The sequence below is a fragment of the Tamandua tetradactyla genome, chromosome 1 (genome assembly GCF_023851605.1).
Source record: "Tamandua tetradactyla isolate mTamTet1 chromosome 1, mTamTet1.pri, whole genome shotgun sequence".
Classification (NCBI taxonomy): Eukaryota; Metazoa; Chordata; class Mammalia; order Pilosa; family Myrmecophagidae; genus Tamandua; species Tamandua tetradactyla.
In genome coordinates, this window is record NC_135327.1 from 28,119,182 (window position 1) to 28,143,902 (window position 24,721).

Sequence of the window (24,721 nt, forward strand, 5' to 3'; positions counted from 1 at the left end):
GATATGAGACTCTTAAAAAATAACCATAATCCCATGACCATACTGGAGCTACTAACAACCATTCTTTACTATTGTCAGCTGTTTAGTCACTGTGGAAATGTCTTCAATGGTTTCAGAACTTCTTGTGCAGTGTTAGCACCAGGGTACAAAAAGTCCATCCGTGCAGGGCTGTTGGAGGCTCAGGATCTTAAATCTCCTCAACTCTATGGGTTCCCCTTCCTCCTCTTGTCTTTCCTTGCAGTGTTATGTGTTGAAGTGGCCACAGGGCCATTTGTCCCAGAGGGTTTCAGGCAATTGAGAGTTTACAGATTACATCCCTGTGGTGTCATTTAACCTTTTTTTTTTCCTTCCTGTTTCTGCTATTTCTTGTAATTGGAGGTTAAATTCAGAGGCTTAATTGATTTTTGTTTTTTTGGTAAAAATATTTTGTAGGTGGTTTGAAATATTTAGATCCTCCATTATAACCTTCTAGGACTTCTAGGCTTGGGCCCTCCAGGTTGAGGTGTTGGGAGCTCGCCTGAGCCTGGGGGTCTCAGTCATTCTCACCCAACCCCCAAGAGACTGGTCTAAGTGCATTGCCCTTCTCAGAAGACAAACTAACCTGGACAAGGATATCCGATGAGAAGTTGATGAGAAGCAGGTTTCCCTCCACTGGGCTGAGAGAGATTCCTCGACCTGGTTCTGCTCTCCAGTGCAGGGTAGCTTTTTGCCACTGCCTGACACATCCTCTCTCCTTTTTCTTCCTCACCCCCTGACAGGGCTACTAGATCCTCCCCTCCACCCACCCCGCCCCCCACCCTTTGGCCTGATGGCTGACGCTGTGACCTTGAGAGCTCCAACCACAACTTTTTTCCAACCCTGCACCAGAGTCTCATCTCTGCTTTATTTGAACATTAGTCGACACTAAACAGGAACGTGCTTTGATTTAAGGAGACTTTGAAAATAATTCTCATCCTCTCCCCCCTGCTGCTAATTTACTGTTTGTTTTCCATTTTAAAGACTTCTTGGCAAGTGATTTTCATAGAAAGAGACTCTTTTGCAAAAGACCAGCAGGCATGTTCAGTGCCCAGAGCCAACATGCTAGAATTTGGGTGACGCTTCCCCTTCCCGCTGCCCGCGTTTATCGCGCACGTTGCCCTGGGAAGGCTTCCGGGTTCCGTTCTGGCAGACTCATGATTTGTCCAGCAGATACTGACTGAGCCCCGTCGTGTTTTGGTCAGGAAATGTTAGAGGAGGTGGGTAGAGAAAGCCTCCTCCAAGAGGGGACCTCTGAGTTGAACGGGAAGGAAGAGCTGCCAGAGAAAGATTGGGGGGAAAGAGTTCCCTAGGGAGTAGGAGGAGCACATGCAAAGGCCCTGGGGACAGAATAGCTGGCAGAGCTGAAAGACCTGAAGGGGAAGGCAACTGTGGCTGGAGGGTTGTGGGGAATGGGAGGGTGGTGAGTTGATGGACATTTGGGTTGTCTCTACTTTTTGGCTATTATCAATGATGATGCTATGGACATTTGTGTACATGTTTTTCTGTGTGTGTGGACATATGCTTTCATTTCTCTTTGCTATATATCTAGGAGTGGAATTGCTGGGTCATATGGTATGTGACACTTTGAGATGTGCTGCCCCTGTTGTTTGGTCTGCCTGCCATTCTCCTTCCTCAGCCCTCCTCTCCCCCCCCCTTCCCCACCTCATCCTCAGGCCTGGGTGCTTTTAGAACTTTGTCACTTCCCAATGTGTGGTCTAGGGAAAGCAATTTATACTTCTTTGAGCCTCCACTTTCTTACCTAGAAAATGGGAATAGAGATGAAATGAGATTATGTGTGAAAAGTGCTTGCTCTGGTGTTAGGCAATCACCTGAAGCTGGTAGCATCTGTGAATACATATTATAGAATCTTATTGCTATAACCCTTATATATATGTAGATAGGTAAACAGTTGCTTTGCGACTAACTAATGTCTCCTAGGCACAAATGCAGTGCAGGCGCAGGGTTTTCTCCAGGTTTATACCCAGAAATGCAACAGTTGGAAAACAGTTCATGCACATCTCTACATCCTCTAGATTTTTCCAAATGAATCTCTAAAGGGATTGAATCAGTTTACATTCTGAGTGAAAGAACTCCCAAGCACCCCTCCTTGTCAATTTGGGAACAATAGCCTTTTCATGTTTTGCCAATCTGATGGTGTGAAACAGTGTCAGTTTTTATTTGAGTGCCAGGCATTTTACCTAAATGATCTACTTGACACTTATGAACACCCTCTGAGGTGGGTACTAACATTATCCCGTTGTGCAGATGAAAAAAACAGGCTTTGAGAGGTAAAGGGACTGGCCATGGTCAGGATAAGATACGAATCCAGGCAGTTTGAATCCAGTGCCTGGAGCCCATGCTGTCAGCCTTAGCTTTATACCAAACATGAGCCAAGACCTCATTCATATTTTCATTCACTAAATATTTATTGGGAACTCCTTTGTGTCAGGCTGGGTGAACAAAATAAAGCCCCTGTTCACAGAGTTACGGTCCCCTGGAGGGAGATAGACAAGATATATGCAAACAAATAAATATGCAATATCATCTATGTTCTATGAAGAAAAATAAAGCTGTGTAAAGGAGCTGGAGATTGTTGGGAGTGATGTTGACGTGAGATAGTCAGGGAAGGCTTCTTTGAGGAGGTGACATTTGTACTTTGGATGAAGTGAGGAAGTGAGCCATGTGCCTTCCTGTGGGAAGGACATTCTAGGGAGAGGGAACAGCAAGCACAAATGCTGTGAGGATGGAGCATGACTGGGATGTCTAAGGAACAACAAGGAGGCTATGTTCGGCAGAATTCTGAAGGTGGCCCCCAAGATTCCAACCTCTGGCTGTGCAACCAAATGCTAACCTAGATCCTACTGTGAAGAGAATTTGCAGATGGAATTAAAATCCCAAATCAGTTGACCTCAAAATACAGAGATTATCAGGCCTAATCTATTCATGAGCCCTTTAAAAGCAAAGAATTTTCTCCAGCCAGTAGTAAAAGGAGAAGCCAGAGAGATTCCCAGCTTGCAAAAGTTTGATGTGCATCATTGGTTAAAGACCGAGGAGGCCACATGGTGAGGAATGCAGGCAGTCTCTAGTAATCAGAGCTGCCGCCAGCTGACAGTGAGCAAGGAAACGGGGACTTCAGTCCTACAACCACAAGGGACTAATTCTGTCAGAACAAGTATGAACTTGGAGGTGGACCCCTAGCACCAGGTGAGAGCGCAGCTGGTTGATCCTTTGATATCAGTGTTGTAATACCCTGAGCAGAGACCAACTAAGCCTGCTGGATGTCTGACCTACAGAATTGTGAGCTAATAAATGTTATTTCAGACCACTACATTTTTGTGGTTATTTGTTACACAGCATAGGAAATGGATACAGAGGTCATACGGCTAGAACTGAGGGCACAAGGGGAGAGAAAAAAGGAGAGATCCCAAGAGGTAATGAGCTCTATCGGGCAGGGTCTCGTAGGCCATGGTGAGGACATTGGCTTTTATGTAGACTGAGAAAGGAAGCCAAGTAAAGCACTTAACTCTCAGACCTCCTCTATCTTTCCTCATGTACTTTGTTTCCTCTCCTTTTCTATCCCTTCCAATTTTCATTAAACACCACACCGAACCTACCTGTATCTCTCTACAGGTGTGTGTATGTGAATCAGTGTGGGCTTTGTTGATTGCAAGTGAAAGGGAACTGGCACAAACTGCTTAGCTCCCATAAATCCAGGACTTCAGGCTTAGCTAGATCCAGGAGCTCAAATATTATTTTTCTAAAATGTGTGCCTTTCCTTCCAACCATTTTGCTTCCCTCCGTGTTGCCTTCATTCTCAGGTGGGTTCTCCCCATAAGGTGGCCAAGCTGTTCATCAGCAGCTCTGAATTTGCAGCCTACCATCTTAGCAATTCAAGCAGAAAGAGTCCAGCTTCTCCTCAACAGTTCCCTTAAAAATTCTGCAAACAACTTGCACTGGCCTAGGTCAGGTCACAGGACCTCTCCCGAACCATTCATGAGAGACGGGGGATAGAACAAATTCTGTATCCAGGTCTGAGTCATGTACATTACTTTTGGAATCATGACTCTGACTGAGAAAAGGGGAGGGGGAGTCCCCAGAGGGTTATGGAGGTGCCATTAGCAGGAGAAAAGGGAACAGATGCTGGGCAGGCAGAAACCGCAGATGTCCACTAAAGTGGCCAGCTCAGCCCACGCTTCTGGATGCCCGTGGGTGCATCCGGTGAAGACATAGGTTTCTGCAAGAAGATTCCAGAGCGTCACGCTATGTCCCGCTCAGATCACAGGGATTGCACTTCACCACTCCTTATCTCTGTATTCTATTAGATCTTGGCACAGGCAGCAGGAGTTGTGAAAACATGACAAAACCCTGCCTTTGCCCCACTTGTTTACTGGAGAAATAAATAGAGGGAGAAAATCAGCTGAACAGATGCTCCGACAAACAGAGAAGCCCTGGGAGGCACATGCAACAGAGTCGACTTAGTAAACACATGGCTGTTGAGAGGAGCAGATTGGAAATTCTGTTCAAGCCTTAAACAAATGGGACCTGGCAGCGAAACAGGAAGCCAGCTGGAGTTTCCCCAGCCAAAGAGGAGGAGAGCCTCCCTGGGCCCCAGGTAGCCAGGGGATGGGGTGGGGAAGGCAGGCAGAAAGGGCATGATGGGGATACACTGAGGGAGGGTCCACAGGGTGCCCTAGCCCACTGCTTGTTTTGGGGGGTGGGTACCCATGGTCGCATTGTCTTATTATTTTTTAAAGGTAGTACTGGCAGCAAGACCAAGAGGGGAAGTGTGCTGATCGGCTTGGAGACAGCACCCCACCCCCCCAACTTCCACCAAATAGCAGTTATCATTATAGTTGACCTTACAATGGCATACAAAGACATCATCTGCTCACCAACCTCCAAAATACACACACCTGGGACTCCATCTCCTGACACCCTCTTTCTGCTCCAGCTCAAGCCATAATGGCCTCTTCACTTTTCCTCCAATACTCCAGGTACACTGCTGCCCCAGGGCCTTTGCATTTGCTATTCCCTCTGCCTGCAACCCTCTCCCTGCAGATCATCACATGGCTTACTCCCTTACTTCTGTTTGATTTCTGCTCAAAATCCTTAATGTGTATCAATCTTGGTTATGCTGCTGTAACAAACAACCCCAGTCTCTTTGTGTCTGGACACCAGAGAGGTTTCTCTCTCACACATGCTACACGTCCAGCATCATGGTCCAGGGGCCCTGGTGCTCATTCAGACACTCAGGCTGGCAGAGGTTCCATGTCTACTTGGGTATTTTTATGAGCCCAGGGGCAGAGGGAAAGGAGGGTAGTGGACTGACGTGCTGGCTCTTCAGTTCCGCATATCCCTTCCATTCATTGGCTAAAGCAAGTTACAAGTGTCCAGAAGAACCAAAAATCTTCATGGCTCCTTCTATTAACTGCTCTATGTAAATAGGCCCCAGCCTGCTTTATTATTCTTCATTGCACTCTCACTGCCTGCCATTGCTTCAGATGTTATATCTTACCTATTTCCTTAACTATCGTTTGCGTCTCCCCACTAGATTAGAAAGTTCATGAGGACACGATTTTGTCTGTTTTGTCCTCAGCTGTATCTGCAGCACTTAGGATACTTCTGGAATATAATGCACACTCAAAAAAATTTTAGTCAAATGGAGTAACAATGACACAAGATTGGCTCCATCAACTCTGTCCCATATATACCATGGAAATCGCTAGAATTGAGAACGAGAACAGAGTGGCCGACTAGGTCCATTTTGGGTGGAAAAGCCAGTTGCATAACATTCTCCCACTTTGGTGAATTGTATTTGGGGGGCTTTATCTTCTATATTACATATTTCTGAAATGTTTAAAAATTTTATAAGGTAGGGTTATTTGGTAACCAAAAACAAAAAAAAGTGAAAGAGGTGTGAGTTTCAGATAATGGAAGTCAAGGAGGGACTTTATATTTCTGTGGCTTTGTTTCCCCACTTTCCCTCACTTGGTCTCTTAAGGTAGAAGTCCTCACCACTGATCTTTTGGGAGCTTTTGTTTGGCTGCTGAGTCAAAAGTAGAGTCAGTGGGTCTCTTAGGTTTGTATTATGATCAGGGTGTAACTGCATTGTTAATTTATTTGCACTTGCCCTATGCAAGTAACTCAGCTGAGCTGTCTTTAATCAAAATTAAGTATTGCCTAATTCCAAGTCATCAATGGCAACCAGCCCTCCATCCTCTACTGCGGAGGTAAGAGTAGCAGGCAGAGTCCTCTCTAGCTCTAAAACTTTTTTCTTCTGAATACCTTGAAAAATATAAATACATACTTTGATAATTTTATTTGTCCTCGATGTGAAGGTACTAATGGTTGCCAGACAACTCCCTGAACTAAATTACCCAACACCACTCAGCGTCTGCCTCTGTTTCCCAGGGCTGGTTGGCTTAAGCAACAGCAACTTATTGGCTGGCAGTTCGGGAGGCTAGAAGTTCAAAATCAAGGTATCAGCAGGCCATGCCCGCTCTGAAACCTGCAGCATTCTGGCAGTGGCTTGCTGGCCTCAGTCTTTGCCTCTGTCACATGGCCATCTGTTTCTTTCTTCTCTTGTGGCTTCCACTTCCATGTCCAAATTTCCTTTGTTTATAAGGACTCCAGCCATACCGGATGAAGGCCACCCTGACTCAGTTTGGCCTTCTCTTCACGGGATCTTTGAAGATTCTGTTTATAAATGAGTTTACGCCCACAGGACCAGGGGGTTGGGGCTTGAACACATCTTTGTGGGGGACATGAGTCAATCTATCTCAGCATCCCTGCAGGTCTACGTCAGTTGGATTCATTTGTCGGTGGCAGTTCTTCTATTGAGTGAGTAGGTTTCATTAAGAAACGTGATCAGTTCAGATGTCCTCAGTGAACTCATTAGCATGTGTCCAAACAGGGTAAATTCTGTAAAGAAAATAGGGAGGCAGGCAAGGAGAGTGATCACCAAACCTTTGGTCTGAGAAACTCTTGGCTGACTGTGCCCTAATTGTGAGGCATCTTGGTTCAAGGCTCGGCAGCTGTGACCAGAAGCAACAAAACCTCCCTGAGATTAGCCCAACTTCCTGGCTGTGGATGCAATTCACTTTGGTTTTCCTAAACATCATCATAGGGATTAATAGTATAGGTTAGAGGGCCTGGGTTCACCTCCCAGTTCTGCCCAGTTCTAGCTGTGTGACCTTGGGGAAGTTGTCAACTTCTCTGGGCCTCCATTTTTCTCTCTGTAAGATGGGGATGGTAGGGGATTCCCTTCATAGGTTGTTAGGAAGATTAGTGCATTAACACACTTGGAAAACTTAGAACAGGACATGGCACCTACAAAGCACTCACTGAACATTAGACACCATTATTACTGCTATCATTATTTTATTAATATTTTTATTAATATTTATTATTATTAATCATTCTGTCTTTCCATTTCCATTCCCATCTATCTGAGTCAAAGAACTGTCTTTTAATAGTGGCCAAATGTTATATTTTGGTTCAAGATCTTGGATTTTGTTAACTGTAAGATCATTTTCCCCTATCTAGAATTTGGTAATTCAACTCAGTTTTTATTTCCTCCAACCATTGCCTGCAATCAGCCAAACCCAGCTCATCTACCTCCACCCCTCCCCTCCTTAGCAACCACCCGATGTTACCCATGCCTGGCAATGACTTCATCCTTGAGGCCCTCTTCTTCACCTCTGTGCACCCTGCCTCCCCTGCTCCCCATTCCCTCAGTTCCCAGCGACTCTTCACCAGCCCTGTGGCCACAGAGATGGCATCATCTACTGAGACCCACCTGCCCTCTCAGTCTCCTGTCTGGGAATGGGACCATCAGATCAGATAGCCTCTAGGATCCTTTTCACTCCCATGCAGATCTTTGGAAATTAGCTGAGAAAAAAGGACAAGATCTTATAGAGAACAATTGAAGATATTATTGAAAGGCATGAAGGAAGACTTGAATAAATGAAAAAGGGTACCATATTTGTGGATGCAAGATTCAATAGTCTCAAACCCTGCTAACTGAGTTAAAGTCCTGCTCCTGGAGTCCCAGCTCACGGCTTTCATTCTTCTCCCTTCTTGCCTCTGTGTTTCTGCTGGTTTCGGTGTTCTCCCAGAGAAGGTGCGATGGGCCCAAATCCCCTAGCTTGGACTCCTCACTAATAGAACTAGAATGTTCTTGTCAAGAAGGATTTCTTCTGGGGAGGCCAAGCAAGCCATGTCCTCAGCTGCCAGAGGCAAAGGGCAAACAGGATGTGTCATCAGGGACTCAACGTCGGCAGCTGCCACTTCTCCTTTCTTCAAGGCTGGGGCATGTGAGGAGACGCTGCTGTTTGTGCTCCAAATCCAGACTTCATCAGGGGAGTCTTGATAATGAGGAATTCAGACTTCCCATCCATATTTTTGTCATTTCCCCCATCCTTCTGAAGTCGCAGTCTCAGAGTCAGTTTGAGAAGCCTCAGTTGCTGGGACATCATATGGTATGGTGGCTCCCTACCCTTTTGTATGTGTGTAGGGGGTCTTTCCGTCTGATCAGCCCATGAAGGGGAGAATGACACTCCTGAATTGGAGGAGGGGTCCCTGGTGGTCTTCTCCAGCCCTTTGAACATCACCTGCTTCATGGAATTCCACAGATCAGGGGGAAATCCTGGGACAGAAATTGCAGTCTGTTCGCTTTTACATTCTATCCTTGGCTCAACCTGAACAGAACACAACCAATTCCCTCCAGAGTGCTAAAGCTCGGTGCTAATGAAGCCACACTGAGCTCCCAGGGGTCTTCAAAGAAGGGAGAGAAGCTGGGAGGCAGCAGCTTGGCTCAGTCAGGGAAGGCCCCCAGCCTGAAGATTGCAGCATCCCCCAGGACACGGGCTCGTGTGCCCCATGACTCAGTTTCAGGAGATAATTGCACACAGATCTGTTTTCTTTTTCTTCTTATCCATTTATATGCAACTCTTAAATATCCACCCTTCTTCAGAGGATTGGAGCAACAGGAAAAGCCCCCTGCCCCTCATGTTGTCAGTGCTTGTAAATTCCCACCTTAGTTAACTGTTCACTCGGAGTCCAGCCGCTGTTACTGGGGGTGAGGGTGGGGTTTCAGCATCTACCTTTGGAACCTGCACAACAGGACATTCCATCTCGGGGTTACAGGTTCTTAGGTGCTGGCCTACAGATGGATGACTCCATGTTTTTTGGGTTGTGCTGATCTTTTTGCCACTCATGCAAGAGTAGGCAAAATATAGGATTCAAGAGGCCCTTTCCAGGTCGCTAAGCCTGCTAGGGAGGTGCCTGTGGACAATCCCTGCTGTGGGCTGGTCTTTGGCTCTGAACTATTTGGGCAAGCAGGAGAGGTCTCAGGATCTGCCCACCCCTCACCCCCCATCAGCCTCATCAGCCATTCCCTTCTGTTGTCATTTCAAGCCTCCTATTGCAAAGTTCAATTCTGTTAGGTGGTATTTAATTTGAGCAAACTGTGACAAAGCCACAAAAATATTCCCTTTGGGGCTTTTCTCACTGCCCCCGCTCCCTTTTAAAAAATTCCACATTTTCAACCAAACTATAAATCATCCTGTTTTTAGCTCCTTTTCCTCTTTATTTCATATCACCATCTGACATCATATCTATTATTACCCACCTCTTAGTTTGCTGCCTGCCTCCTCCCACTGGGATGGAAACTTCAAGAGTACAAAGGCTCTACATGTCTTTGTGGTTTTTTTTTTTTTTTTGGTTCATTGTGGGAACATATATATACCATAAAATTTGCCATTTTAACCATTTAAATGTACAATTCAGTGACAGTAATTATACTTTCTGCTGTGCTATCATTACTACACCAATTACCAACACTTCCCATCACCCCAAACAGACCCTGTGGCCCCATTAAGCGATAGCTCCCCGTTCCCCCTCTCCCCAAGCCCCGGAACCCTCTAACCTAATTTCTAGAATCTGCTGATTCCAGATCTTTCATATAAATGGAATCATCCAACACTTGTCCTTTAGCGTCTTCTTTCACTTAGCATCATGTGTTTTCAAGTTTCGTCTGTGTGGCAGCAAGTCTCAGAGCTCCACTCCTTTTCATGGATGGATAATACTTCACCGTGTAACCACACCCCATTTTGTTTATCCGTCTGCCTACTGATGGAGGCTTGGGCTGCTTCCACCTTCTGGCTATTGTAAATAATGCTGCTATGAACATTGGCATACAAGTATGTGTTTGAGTCCATTTTCAATTTTGGGGGCTGTGTACCTAAATGTGGAATTACTGGATCTTACGGTAATTCCATGTTTAACTTTCTGAGGAACTGCAAAACCGTTTTCCATAGCGGCTGCATCATGTTGCATTCCCACCAGCAATGAGCAAGCGTTCAGGTTTCTTCACATCCTCTTGCAAGACTCTTTCACTGCTTCATTCCCAGCATCTAGAGGAGTGCCCAGTACATTGCGGGAACTCAATGCGCAGTAAATGAATGGTATCAATCCATTCACTTGGTATTCATTGCTGAGCTTCTTATGGTATGTGCTAAATACCACAGAGGACACAAACAATGAAAGAACAGCTAAGGTTTAGGGATGGCTGGGTGCAGAAGCTGTGCTGCATTCTCCACATCCATCACCGCCCTGAACTAGGGAGCCGTGAGAGTTCTGGTTAGGAAGCTGGGCTCTAATGTCCAGCCCTGGGTTCAAGCCTGGCTCCCGAACATGCTAGATCTGCAGGCTTGGACCCAGCTCAGGCTCTCTATGCACATGTTCCTCATATGTAAATTGGGAATAATATTAGATACCTATCCCTTGGGCACACTGCCAAGATTAAATGAGCTAATGCAAGGGGAATCTTTAGAAAAGTGCCCAGTGAGGGAAACCGGCCCAGCAAAGGCAAGATGTCCCTAATCCTCCCACACAGCAGCCCTAGAAAGCACAAACCATTGTGATCTTCATTTAGCAGATGAGGAAACTGAGGGAGTTTGCCAAAGGACTCACAGCTGATAAGTGTTCAGCCACAATAAGACTCACCCTGCCCTTGAGGAATTTGCAGTCTAGCGTGGGGGAGGACACTACTGCACCAGTAACTATGGATGCCTTGCCCTTCACAAGGTCCCAGGCCAACAACATGCTTCATTAACACCATTCAGACCCCTTTCCCTGTAGAAGGACTGGCTCCAGACCTTATACCTGTGTCTACAAAGCCTTATTCCGTGAGTTCTGAATGTCTGGGACCAACCTCTGTGTCATTCCCTGAGAATCCCCAGTTATGCAAGGACACGGGCTGGGTGTGACCTCCATGTCATGCGCCATAAGGTATTTTACACCAAGAGCAGATGTTTGAAGAGTGGTCGGTGGATGGAAACAGCTCCAGGAGAAATGACATATATCTCAGCATAAATGCATCCCAGCAGTGATTTCGGGTGGGCGTGCTGTTCAAGTCCATTCACAGGCTATGTTCAGTTATGTGATTTGCTAGCGTCATCTAGCAAACATCCACGCTGTGTTCTGTGTTCTGCCAAACTGCCTTAAGGGCACCGAACCAGGGACCAAGAAGGTATAGAGCCTGGTTTTGCACGCAATTCTTATTCCTTAAGCCAAGATGAAATGCTCCTTGCAAGGCGAGGCCGCAGCCACAGCCTCACCTAAGAGGAGCTCCAGTTTCTGCACAGCAAGCTGCAACCTGCCTGAGACTCAGGCCCCATCAGGGTAGTCATTACCTAGCCTGGCCTTTGAATCTTGCTGACGGGTGGTATTTATATCCTTCAAACCCGGCTGAGCAGGCACGCACTTCACTGGGGTGGGCCTCTCATCCGAGGAAGTGTCAGCAGCTAACAGTGTCTACAGATGACTTCACGGGGGCTACCAGGGCAGGGTCAAGGGCTAGGGTCCTCTTTGGTCCTGGGACTCTGTGATGGGAGAGGAGGTAAAGCTTAGCAATAATGACCAACATTGTGGCGTACTTCCTCTGGGCCAGGGGGTCTGTGCATGGCTTATGTAAGGCCCTCCTAAGTGAGAATTATTATCCCCACTTACCTGAAAGGAAGCCGAGTCTCAGAGAGGTTAAGTCTTCTTCCTAGCTCACATAGCTGAGATGTAGTCTGGCTGACTCCGAATTCCAGGCTCTGAGTCTTATCAGGTCCAGGAATCTCCTTCTTAGGAAAACAGGAAAGAAGATAACCTCCAAAGAGGGGAACAGAGAGAAGAGAAATAGGAGGCAAAGGAAAATGGAGGAAGAAAGAGATGCAAATGTTAGGGAGGGAGGGTTAGGAGGTCTTGATGGTTGGCCCTTGGGCCTTCCAGAGGCCTTTGGGCAGGAGTGTCAGCTTCCATGCAGCTGCAGCACTGCAAGCACAAATCAAGGAGGTGTGGCTGCTGAAGCAACTTCAAAAGCAACAATGTGTGTTCTGCCCCCGGCATCGGCAGGACTCCTGGTTGCAAGTGACAGAAAACCTAATCAAACCAGCTTAATGGAAAAATAAATACTCACTCACATAATTGAAAAGTACAGAGTGGGTGGCTTCAGGCAAAGCTATATCCAGGGACTCAAGCAATGGTTTTTATCTCTGTTGGCTCCTTTCTCAGGCCTGTATCCTCCAAGAGAGATGGTGGACAGCAGGTCCAGGCTTATGTCCATTGCCCTCAGCAACTCCACTGGAAAGAAATGACTCTCAAGAATTCCAACAGAAATTCTAGGACTAAGTCACATGGGCTCTGACTTACCTGGTCTGGGTGGCGCAGACTTCCCTGGACCAATCTCTGTGGTGGGGGGTGGGAGGTGGGATGCAATGCTCTGACTGTCCAACCTGGATCACAGACCCACCCACAGAGTCAAGGTCAGCTCCACCAGCGCTACAGGGACTGAGAGGGAAGGTGGTTGTCCGAGGGAAATTTCCAGAAGAAAGTGTTATGCATACTTAGGAGAGAAGACAAAAACTTCAAATGTCCTTTACAAAGATTTTCTGTTAAATAAAATTCTCTCACGTCGTCCTCTCTTTCCTGTTTCTTGTCACCATGCAAGCCCTGGGAATTTTGACAGTCCCTTCAAAGTGCTTTCTTGCTTTGTGATTCCCCCATAAAATTTTAGAACGCTCTTCCTGAAGTGCTGCTTGGGTGGTTTCTCCTCCTTTAATAATATTTTTCTTTTCTGATTATAAAATTACACATGAATATATTGGAAAATGTAGAGAAAAAGAAAAAAACGGTTCCTCAAAGTCCCATACTCAGAGGGAGCCAGTTTCCTTCCATTTTGTTTCCCATGGACGATAGATACTTATTCTATACACATGCGGCCCTTTCACTCTGGCACAGGGTAAACATTTCCCTGCTTCATTAAAATCTCTTTGTAAAGACCACTGTGGCCAGGAGGATGGGGTCACATGCTCAGTCCAGTGACCAGGAGAGCTGGTGGCAAGGACTGGCAGCCTCTACCAGGACCACGGAGGGGAAGCGGGGAAAAGTAACGCCCCAGATGAAGAGCAGTTTCCCTTCATGCAGACAACAGGATGCATGCCAGTCCTTGTGCTTCACTGCCCCAGACCCACCTCCATGTTCCAGCATCAAATGGGCAGAAGACACTGATGGGTTCAGCCTTTTCCACCTCATGTCCCCCCTGTCCTGGCCCAGGCATTCTCCAAGGCTTGGCTCTAGCGTGATCCCCCCTCCATCAAGGGCTCCCTTTGGTTCTGGCTGGGAGCAATCTTTCCTTCTCTCTCTCATGACATGCATCCGAGCATGGCCCTGGCCTGTCTCATCTTAGCCTCACCTAGACGCATGTCCCGCCTTTCCCTGGAGGTTGTTCTTTCTGCAGCCGTCACTTAACGAGCACCTCCCCTCTGCATCACTGCCAAATGCTGAAGCTGTGGAGAGCACACGGGCCTTGGTCCTGCCCTCCAGAAGGAGGGACAGACATTAATCAATCACACAACATAATGTGATAACTGGATAAGTGCTTAGGAGCTCAGAGTGTTTAACAGGGGATCTGGTGTCCTTTGGGGAATCAGGGAAGGTTTCATAGAGGAAGTGGCTCCTGAGCTGAGAAGTTGCCTAGCTGAAAGCAGAGCAGAGCCCTCCAGTGAGGAGGTCTGCCTGTGAGAATGCCCCGTGAGGCTTGAGAGCCGGGAGCTGGGGGCGGAGGGGAGGATGGAGGGGTAAGAGAGGTGGCTGGAGAGGACCCAGGGGCTGGAGTATGCAGCGCCCTGGGGGCATGGTGAGGATTTTGGTCTTGTTCTAAGAGCATCTAGGAGGTAGGGGGTGAAATGATCAGAACTTCAGAGTGTTTCAATCACAGCCTGGTCAGGAAAATAGAAGCACTCTGTACTACAGGTTTGTGGGTTTTAACTTAGTAACTAGGAGCTTTTGCAGCCACGTAGAAACAAGTATAGTGGAGACACTACCACCGAAGTTCATGGTCTCCACCATGGAGAGCTCAGACAGACACTCAAGGATGGTGTTGGGGGGTGGGTCATGGGTCTCAGTACCTTGCTGGGGTGCCGCTGAGAAAGCTCACCTCTCCCACCCACCTGGCTGCAGCAGCCTCTGGGAGAACAACTACTCTTTCCTTCCCTTTCCAAGTCTCTTGCCACGCCCCTCCTAGCAAATTTTAATGCATACCATGTGAGGAGGGGGCTTCTGAGGAATGAAGTTCCTGGTCTTTTCTCTGCAGAGTTGGGGGAAACTTCCGGAGTGTGGCATGGCTGCCGAGTTCAGCCCAGACATCAACCTCGTGATGTGGGGCATTAGTACAAGGACGTCCATGCTAATTTACTAGCTGCCGGAATGCAACATACCAGAAACAGAATGGCTTTTAAAAAGGGGAATTTAATAAGTTGCTAGTTTACAGTTCTAAGGCCGAGAAAATCTAATCGAGTTTCCAGCGTACAGCGCTAAATACGGTTTGAGAGGAATGGACGCCTTTACAAAACAGGATTAGGATTAAAACATGGCTTTTCTAGGGTACACACATCCTTTCAAACCAGCACATTCTACCCTCTAAAAAAGACAAATTTTCCTCAGATACAAAATGCATTCATTCCGTAACAACATCAGAGAACCTTAAACCATTTCAGTAACAATACAAATACAATACAAGGTTAAAACCAGTACAAAGTGTCATCAAAGTCAGTTACACACATGATCTGTTCTAAGGCAAAATTCTCCTCTGGCTCTGGACCTGTAGAACTCAAACAAGTTATTTGTTGCCAACATACAAAGGAAGAACAGTCATAGGATACATATACCCATTTCCATAGGGAGGAGGCAGCACGGGTCATACAGTTTTGAAAATCTACAGGGCAGAGTCCATTAGATTTCAAAGTCTAAGAGTCATTTATCTTCAGGGCTTTAGAAAGCGGCAGTCCCACCCTTTCCAAGGGCCCATGCAGCAGCCTGCCTCTCTTCGAATGCAAGCTTGGGGGACACTGGGGAGACTACCTTTTTCTTGGCTCCACCCTCTCCAAGGATGAGGGCTGCACCCAGGCTCTCTGCCATCTCGGGGGCACATGCTCAGTTCTACCATGTGGTGGGAGCCAGGCTCTCCCCAAACCCCCAGGACTATGCTGCACCCTCTCCAAGGCCTGAGGAGGCATGACTCTTCCACTGCAATGAGGTGGAAGGCCCACCCTCTGCCTTCAGGGCAAACTCACTCTCTCCGCATGCTTGGGTGGGTCCGCTCTCCTGGCCGGAGGCTTCTTGACTTCAGACCTCAGCCTCCATGGTTTTGCCTCTGAAGGTATTTTTCCTCCAGTGTGTCCCTTCTCTGAACCCCCAAGTCTAGACTGGCAGCGGCTCTGTTTATACAGGTCCCAAAGCGCTCTTGTCAGCTTTCTATGCAGTAGCATTGGATCATACCTGTCAGACATAAGGAGTTTCCACAAATCTTTCCTGGATAACTCCATGTCCAATCCTGGCTTTCTCTGAAATGACTGACTAGTTCCACATTTGGTTAAATCCTCACACGGTGCACTGTTCTCTGGGGTCTCCCTTTCTGGAGGCCCAGAATTTTCCAGAACATCATTTTCTGGTTTCTTTGTATACAAAAGGTCAGTTCTCAGCTTATCTCTCTCCTGTCACATTTCACTATAAACTGAAGAGAGAACAGGCTGCACTTTGACAGTTAATATGGAGATCTCTTCTGCTAAATATCCAAGTTCAGGGCTTTTACATTCTGCTTTCCAGCCAAAGCCACTAGTCAATTTGGCCAGATTATCTGCCTTTTTTTTTTTTTTTTTAACATAGGCAGGCACCGGGAATCAAACCCGGGTTCTCTGGCATGGCAGGCAAGCATTCTTGCCTGCTGAGCCACCATGGCCCGCCCCATCTGCCATTTTAAAACAAGGATGGCCTTCCTACCAGTTTGCAGTAAAACATGCCTCATTTCTGTCTAAGGCTTTATCAACAGTATTTTTAGAGTCCACATTTCTACCAACAGTCTCTTCAAAGCATTCTAGGCCTTCTCTGTCAAGCTCCTCACAATTCTTCCAAAATCTTCCCCTTATCCATTTAAAAAGCTGTTCCAACATGTTGGTATTTGCAAACTGCAGCAACACCCCACTTCTCTGGTACCAAAATTTGTTCTAGTTTGCTAATTGCCAGAATGCAATATACCAGAAACAGAATGGCTTTTAAAAAGAGGAATTTAATAAGTTGCTTGTTCACAGTTCTAAGGCCGAGAAAATGTCCCAATTAAAACAAGTCTATAGAAATGTCCAATCTAAGGCATCCAGAGAAAGATACCAGAGGGGCACATGGTGAACACTGTGCCATCTGCTAGCTTCCTCTCTAGCTCCCTGGGAGGCATTTTCCTTCTGCATCTCCAAAAGTTGCTGGCTGGTGGACTCTGCTTCGTGGTCTGTGGCATTCTCTGTTGTGTCTTTCTCATGGCTTTGTCAGTCTTCTCTGCTCTCTCTGAATCTCCTACTTTCTCCAAAATGTTTCCCCTTTTATAGGATTCCAGTAAAGTAATCAAGACCCACCTGGAATGGGTGGAGACACGTCTCCACCTAAACCAATTTAACACCCACTCTTGAGTGAGTCATATCTCCATGGAGATAACCTAATCAACTTTCTAACGTAGAGTGCTAAATAGGGTTTGAGAGAAATGATTGTCTTTACAAAATAGGATCAGGATTAAAACATGGCTTTTTTAGGGTACATACATCCTTTCAAACCAGCACAATGTCCCATTTAAAAAGTTATTATAAAAAGTTTTAGATAAATCCTAAAATTCAGTCGATCGCAGTTTTATGGAATTAGGGTGGAGGGTTATTTTAGTCACTCATTTGCATTTTTGACAAATGCGTTGTCATTGTTTCTGAGGATAAGCCTATGCTCTTTCCCAATGCATTAAAATGGGGCATGTACCAGATTTTTGATCCTGAAATTTTAGGGTAACTTTTCAATGTTAACACTCCCTCATTTATCAGTTCATTCACCCAAAACTGTTAGACCAGGTCCTTCTAGGTGTAGGCCCTGCCTGAAGGACAAGCAGGCTTCCCAGAGCCTAGAGCAGTTTGAGCAAGGTGTTGTTTGCTCGACACACATTTGTCGGACAATGGAATGAGTCTCCACAGAGCTTTCCAGGGATGCCATTCTTGTTGGTTGGTTGGTTGATTGGTTTATTATTTTGTTTTGTGATGGATTCAATGTTTAATGAGTTGAAGTTCCAGCTTTACCACTCACAATTTGTGGGATTTGGGATAAATGACCTACATCTCTGAGTTTCTGCTTTCCTGGCTGTGTAAGAGGGAAGAAAATGAAGCCGAGACCAGTGGAGGGGACAGAAGGAAATGAGACTTCAGGATGCTAAGCTGGGCCAGTGGAGGGGACAGAAGGAAGTGAGACTTCAGGATGCTCGGCATGGAGCCTGCTGGGAGAAAGTACCCAGGAACTGCAAGCTCATTTTGCTGGTGACCCTGAGAGCTCTGTTGGGGACTGAATCATGATCCCTGGAAGAGATGTGGTCAAGTCCTAACCCCCGGGTCTTTCAGTATGGACTCATTTGTTACAAGGCCAAATTGCATCAGAATGGGCCTTAATTCATATGACTGGTGTCCTAATCATCAGAGGACATTCAGACACATGGAATTAGGAGAATCCAGAGAAGAAACACAATGGGGCAGATGGCCATTGGTGGCCAGTGCCCAGAAAGCCAGCCCCAGAATGCTGCAGACTTTGGAAAAAGCATGGCCTCACTGGTACCTTGATTTTGGACTGCTATACTCCAGTATCGTGAGACACTAAACTCCTGACACCCCCATGTGTGGTACTTGTCCTAGCAGTCCTAGCAGCCTGAGACAAGCCCTCTGCTGTCTCATGAGTTCCAACTGGCTGAGGGAGAAGTGGATGTGAAGGAGCCAGGAACAAGGGGATCATCAGTCTGCTTGGCCTCAGTCGTGCCTCTCTCTGTTCTCTGCTCTTCCTCTTCGAAAAGGCCACGCCTCTAGGCAGAGAGACCTCCTCTGCTAGCTTTGCCACCAAAATCCATCTGCTTTGAAGAGTGAATAAGTCTGTCAAGGTGGTGGTGCTGGTTTGAAAGGATTACATATCCTCGTAAAGCCATGCTTTAATCCTGATCCAATCTTGTGGAACTCTTTCTTTTAAACCCTATTCAATAATGTAGGTTGGACTCTTTTTGAGTAGATTATCTCCATGGAGATGAGACATACCCAATTGTAGGTGTTAACATTTTGATTAGTCGGAGATGTGACTCCACCCATTCCAGGTGGGTCTTAATTAGTTTACTGGAATCTTTTTTAAAAAGGAAGCATTTTAGAGAAAGCTGGAGAATGACGACAGAGCTGTGAGACAGCCATGAGAACCATGAGCGCCCACGCAGCCAGAGACCTTTGGAGATGAAGAAGGAATATGCCTCCGGTGAGAGCTTCATGAAACAAGAAGCCTGGAGAGAAAGCTAGCAGATGTCACCATGTTCACCATGTGCCTTTTCAGTTGAAAGAGAAACCTGAATGTCATTGGCCCTTCTTAAGTGTAGGTAACCTCTTGTTGGTGTCTTAATTTGGACATTTCTATAGCCTTGAATTGGGACATTTTCATGGCCTTAGAACTGTAAACTTGCAACTTAGTAAATTTCCCCTTTTAACTATTTTTTTTTTTTTTTTTTTTTTTTGCATAGGTAGGCACTGGGAATCAAACTCAGGTCTCCGGTAAATTTCCCCTTTTAAAAGTCAATCTGCTGGTATATCACATTCTGGCAGCTAGCAAACTAAAACAGAGGCCAATATGGTCAGGCATAGCCCAGGGCAGGGCAGGTCCCCCTCCTTGACCACACCTGACCCTGCACAGCAGTCACCTCCTAAGCCAGCCCACAGAGCACTTGTGTAAAGGCAACGCTTGCGCCAAGAAGGATTCCTGTTGCAAAGTACGCAGCAGCCCTTTCCAGGTCACTGCAATGGAATTTGACCTCTGGAGCGCAACTCTCCTCCTTTCTGGAATATTCCACCACTCATTTCCACATAGGCATCTCTACCCTCCTCTGAGGAGCACAGTCCTGGCCATTTTCATTTCAATGTATCTTTATTACTGTTATTATTTGATTACAGAATCATATATTCTCATTGTAAAGATTCTGAAACATGGACATAAGAAAGTAATTCCCTTGCTCCAGAAACGAACAGTTGGTGAGTGGTCCTATAGCCTTTTTTTTTCTTTTGCATATCCTCACACTATTTTTTAAACAAAAATGGAACACTTTAAGCATATTATTTAGTCACATCCTTTTTTTTTGTTTTTTAGCTCGGGCCTATCTTGGACATCATTTCTGATCACGGCATTCTGGTTTTTTTTTTTTTTTGTATGCTGTATGGGGAGGGTCACATTTCATTCTTTTTCCATAAGTATCCCATTATTGCAGCACCATTTGTTGAATTTATTGTTTGTTTTGTTTTGTTTGGAAGTGTATGGGCCGGAAATTGAACCTGGGTCTCCCACATGACAGGCGAGAATTCTATCACTGAACTACCTTGTACCCCCAAGGCATTCTTTTGTAATAGCTACAAAAATATCCCATTGTAGCGATGATCAGTCATATATTTGGGACGCTTCAGATTGTTTCCAATGTTTTGCTGTTACACATACTGCTGCAATGAACAGTCTTATACATATATTGTAAGACCCTTGAGGAATCATAAAATTGAGAATTGGAACGAGAATTGGGAAAGTAGACTCACTGGTACAAATAATAGCCATAATAGTAATCAAGCATTACTAGGTCCCAGGCACTGTTTTTAGTGATTTGCATTTATTAATTAATTCACTTCTTACAATGACCTATAAACCAGGCACTAATGGCCCCATTTACAGGTGTAGAAACTGAGACACAGAGAGGTTAAGTTGTTAAGCTCACTTGGCTGGTAAGAAGTGTGTTTTAAATGTTGACCCACATTCCAAAATTGCCCTCCAGAAAGACTGCATGCAAGGATGCTCTGCTAATCCACCACATGCCATCAAAAGCAGGACATCACATCCTTTGAGGCTTTGTAAATGCTTTTTCTAGATTACCCCACTGCAATCTTCAGGCAGCCCCATGAAGTAGAAACTATTATTAGCCTCGCTTTACTGATGGGGAAACCAAAGCATAGGGGTTAAATACTTGCTCAAGGTCATCTAGCTGGTACTAGGGAAACTGGGATTGTGACGTGATTCATTTCAAATGAAAGAAAATTCATATGAAAGTGGTTTAAAGCAGTCCCTCAGGTGGTCCCTCCCGCCAGTCCTAGCCTGTATATGTCACTGGTAGATTTGGGTCTCATTTGTGAATGGCAGTGAAGGTGACTTGAGGGTGGCACCCATGTCAGAGCCGAGCAGAAGTCTATCCAGGAAGGGCCAATCTCTTCCCAAAGTGAGACCTGGAAATCCCTGTCAAGGTGAAGAAGCAGGATGGGAGTTAGCCTTCAAGCAAAGCGAGTCTGTCTGTGGATTTCTAAGGCCCTTGGACCCCTCCCCATCTGCACAAGTCTGGGATGGCATCCTTTCCCTTTGTGGCCTGTTATCAGTCATTCACACCTTCCTGTCAATCGCTTTGCCCTGCTAATTAGATCCACACCCTCCTAGACTTTACTGAAGTATCCCCCCCTCCCCCCCAGGTACAAGTGTAGGCCTGAGGCTGGGGAGAGGCAGGAGACAACCCCCTTCTCTAAGGGCTCATCAGGGAAGAGATAGGCTTATTTCTAGGGAAAGAAAGCTGCAGGGCTAAGTGGGGTTGACAGGGTGATAAATGCACAGACAAAGCTGCCTCTGAAATCAAGAAATAGAGTGTCAGGGAAAAGGGGGAAGGGGTGCTTTCTTGGCTCCTGAAGGGGATGGGGCAGTAGAATCTGGCCAGCAGGATGGACCTGAGCAAGTTGTGGGACCTAAGTGTGGCTTGGGCCCCTGGTGGCCCAGAAGGCCTGAGAAACAAAGGCTGCTGCCTTTCCTGAGTCAGGATGGCTTTGGCTGCCTTGGCTGGATGGACCCCTCTCCCTTCTTGGTGGGTCTGGTCCTGCAGATCCAACTTCGCCCTTTAAGCTCGGTCTCACTCATTCCCTGTTCCCTTGCCTGAAGACAACAGGCTCCAGGGTCGGGGAGGGCCTTGAGACCTTGCCAGGAGACCCCCTTACCTGCATGATCGAGTCCCAGCTGCTTGCCATGGTTAACAGCTCTGGCTGTTCTCAGCCTCAAGCCTCTCCTCCTGTCCTCTGGGATGCACCAGCAGACCAGAAGCTGTTCCCTCTGCCTAGAACCCCTTTCCCCTTCTATCTGGGTGACCTGACCCCTCCTTCTGATCTGAGATACCATTTCCCCTGACGCGCCTGCTAATCCTGGGAGGAGAGCAGCCATGAGCCCACCCTTGTCCCCTGGATGTCCAAGATGTTGACAGTGAGGGAAGCTGGATAAAGGGCAGACAGGGAGTCTCTGTACTATTTTTGCAACTTTTCTGTAAGTTGAAAATTATTTACATAATGAAGAGTTGAAAAAAAAAAAAGGTACCCATTCCTCCCCACCACTTAGTGGCTGGGATTTTCCTGGGACAGGACAATGTGCTGTAGGAGCTCCTGGTCCTGCCAGTCAAGGTGTCCTCTGTCCAAAGACACACAGGTGGCCTCATCAATGCCCCTGGGTGTTTTCTTTTCCTTAAAACAAATGACTCTGGTAATATGTACATAACATAAAATTTGTCATTTAAACTATTTTTACATGTGTAATTCAATTGCGTTAATTATGCTCATGATGGCATGCTACCATCACCACCATCCATTATTCTAACTTTCCCATCACCCCAAACAGAAACTCGGCACCTGTATTAGTTGGGGTTCTCTACAGAAACAGAATCAACAGGGAACACTCGCAAATATAAAATTTATAAAAGTGTCTCACATGACCGCAGGAACGCAGAGTCCCAAATCCGCAGGGCAGGCTGTGAAGCTGATGATTCCCATGGAGGGTCTGGACGAACTCCACAGGAGGGGCTCACTGGTCGAAACAGGAAGAGCCTGTCTCTTCTGAATCCTCCTTAAAAGGCTTCCAGTGATCAGATTAAGCATCACTCATTGCAGAAGACACTCCCCTTTGGCTGATTACAAATGGAATCAGCTGTGGATGCAGCTGACGTGATCATGATTTAATTCTATGAAATGTCCTCATCACAACAGACAGGCCAGCACTTGCTGAACCAGACAAACAGGCACCACTTGACCAAGTTGACACATGAACCTGACCATGACAGCACCCATTAAGCAATAACTCCCCCTCCCCTTCCCCTTAGCCCCTGGTAACCTCTGTTCTACTTTCTGTCTCTATGGATTGGCCTAATCTAGATCTTTCTTCTGGTTTCTTTCACTTACATGCTTTCAAGGGTCATCCACGTTGTCACAGGTATCAAAACGTCATTCCCTTTTTGCTGAATACAATTTCAGTATATGGATATACCACATTTTATTTTATTTTATTTTATTTTATTTTATTTTATTTTATTTTATTTTATTTTATTTTATTTTATGTAAATACTATCAGATTTATTATAGAAATTGTTTCACATGACCACCAGGATCGGGCATCCTAAATTCCTTAGGGTGGACTGCAAGTTGGGAACCCTGATGAAGGTTTTCCATGAATTCCCCAAGAGAAGCTGGCTGGCTGAAGTAAAGATAGAAACTCTCTCTGACTGCAGTGATTATCGGGTCTCCCCTTAAAGCCTACAGCTGATTAAATGAGACTATCTCATTGCTGAAGGCAATCTCCCTTGTTGATTGTAGATGTCATCAGCCATACATGCAATCAACCGACTAATGATTTAAATCTACATTAGAGCCTCAAAGTTACAATCAGGCCATTGCTTGCTTGACCAAACTGGACACCATCACTTGGCCAAGTTGGCACGTGACCTTAACCATCACACTGCCAAAGCCTGCACCCAAGATGACAGGCCTTTTCTGGCTGAACTCTCCTCTCACCCTGCCTTTCCAGGCTGCTCCAGCCAGCCTCTTGCATTCAGGTTCCTCTGACCAAGGACAGGTACCAGGGTCTGCCCTTGGGTAGGCCCCCCAGACACTTAGGGACATCTGTCAAGTCCTTTCACCATCACATTCTAGGAGTGATACCCTGAGAGATGCTCTGGGTTTCTACCACCAGGCAAGACTTTAGCCAGAGAGCAAGAGTGCTATACCACATTTTATTTATGCATTAATCTGTTGATGGGCACCTAGGTAGCTTCCACCTTTTGGCTTTTTTGATTAATGTCGCTATAAATACTGGTGTGCCAAATATCTGTCCTTGCTTTCAGTTATTTTGGGCATATACCTGGGAGTGGAATTGATACCTGTGATGATTAGGTTCATATGTCAACTTGGGCAGGTGACAGTGTCCAGTAGGTTTGTTAAGCATGCACTGGCCTCACTGTTATTGTGACATTCTTTGGACTTAAATCATCAGTAAGTTTGTTTGCATCTATGGTTAAATGCATCTACAATCGACTGAGGAGATTGCCTTCAGCAATGAGAGAAATCTCATCCAATAAACTGAAGGCTTTAAAAGGAGAAGGGATGTTTTCAGCAGTCAGAAGGGAGAATTTCCATCTACTTCGGCCAGCCAGCTTCTCCCGGCGAATTCATTGAGTGTCTTCATCAGAATTCCCAGCTTGTAGACTGCTCTGTGGAATTTGGACATGTGCGTGCCCACAGTTGCATGAGACAATTCTTACAAAGATCTGAAAACATTTACGGATACCTCCTGTTGGTTCTGTTTCCTTAGAGAACCCTAGCCAATATAATATCCTTGGTTTTGGCTTCCAAAACTTAACCACAATCCATTTGTCTCCTAACCTGCTATTTCAGAACACTGCTAAATGTCTCTGCATTGAGCCGAGTTCCCCTGAAACAGACCCTGAGACAACTGTTCATGTGCATGAACTACAAGAGGACCAGTACCCGGGAGAAGCTACTCAGGGAGTGGGGAAGCCAGGCAGAGAAGGCTAGAGATGAAGCAAAAGGGTGTGCTTTCACATAAAGTCTCAGCTGCAGCCCCATCCACCCCGGGGAATTCTGGAGTGTGTGTGAACCCTGGCCACCTCCCTGCCTCAGGGCTGGGCTGGCCCAGGTGGGTCTCAGCACTCCAGCATCCTGCCCTTGCCAGTCACTGGCTCAGTGCTGCTAGGCTGTAACCCCCAGGTACTTCCTGTTACCTGCACCTGCAGGCAGAGCAGCCACACCCAGTCCTCTGCAGAGGGGAGCACAGA

At 46.3% G+C, this 24,721-nt stretch overlaps 1 long non-coding RNA gene across 2 annotated transcripts in view; it reads left to right on the plus strand.

Moving 5' to 3' along the window:
- LOC143644377 (uncharacterized) overlaps positions 1-24,721 on the plus strand; it is a 42,559-nt gene that overhangs the window by 5,231 nt on the left and 12,607 nt on the right. The gene's annotated exons all lie outside the window — the stretch shown is intronic.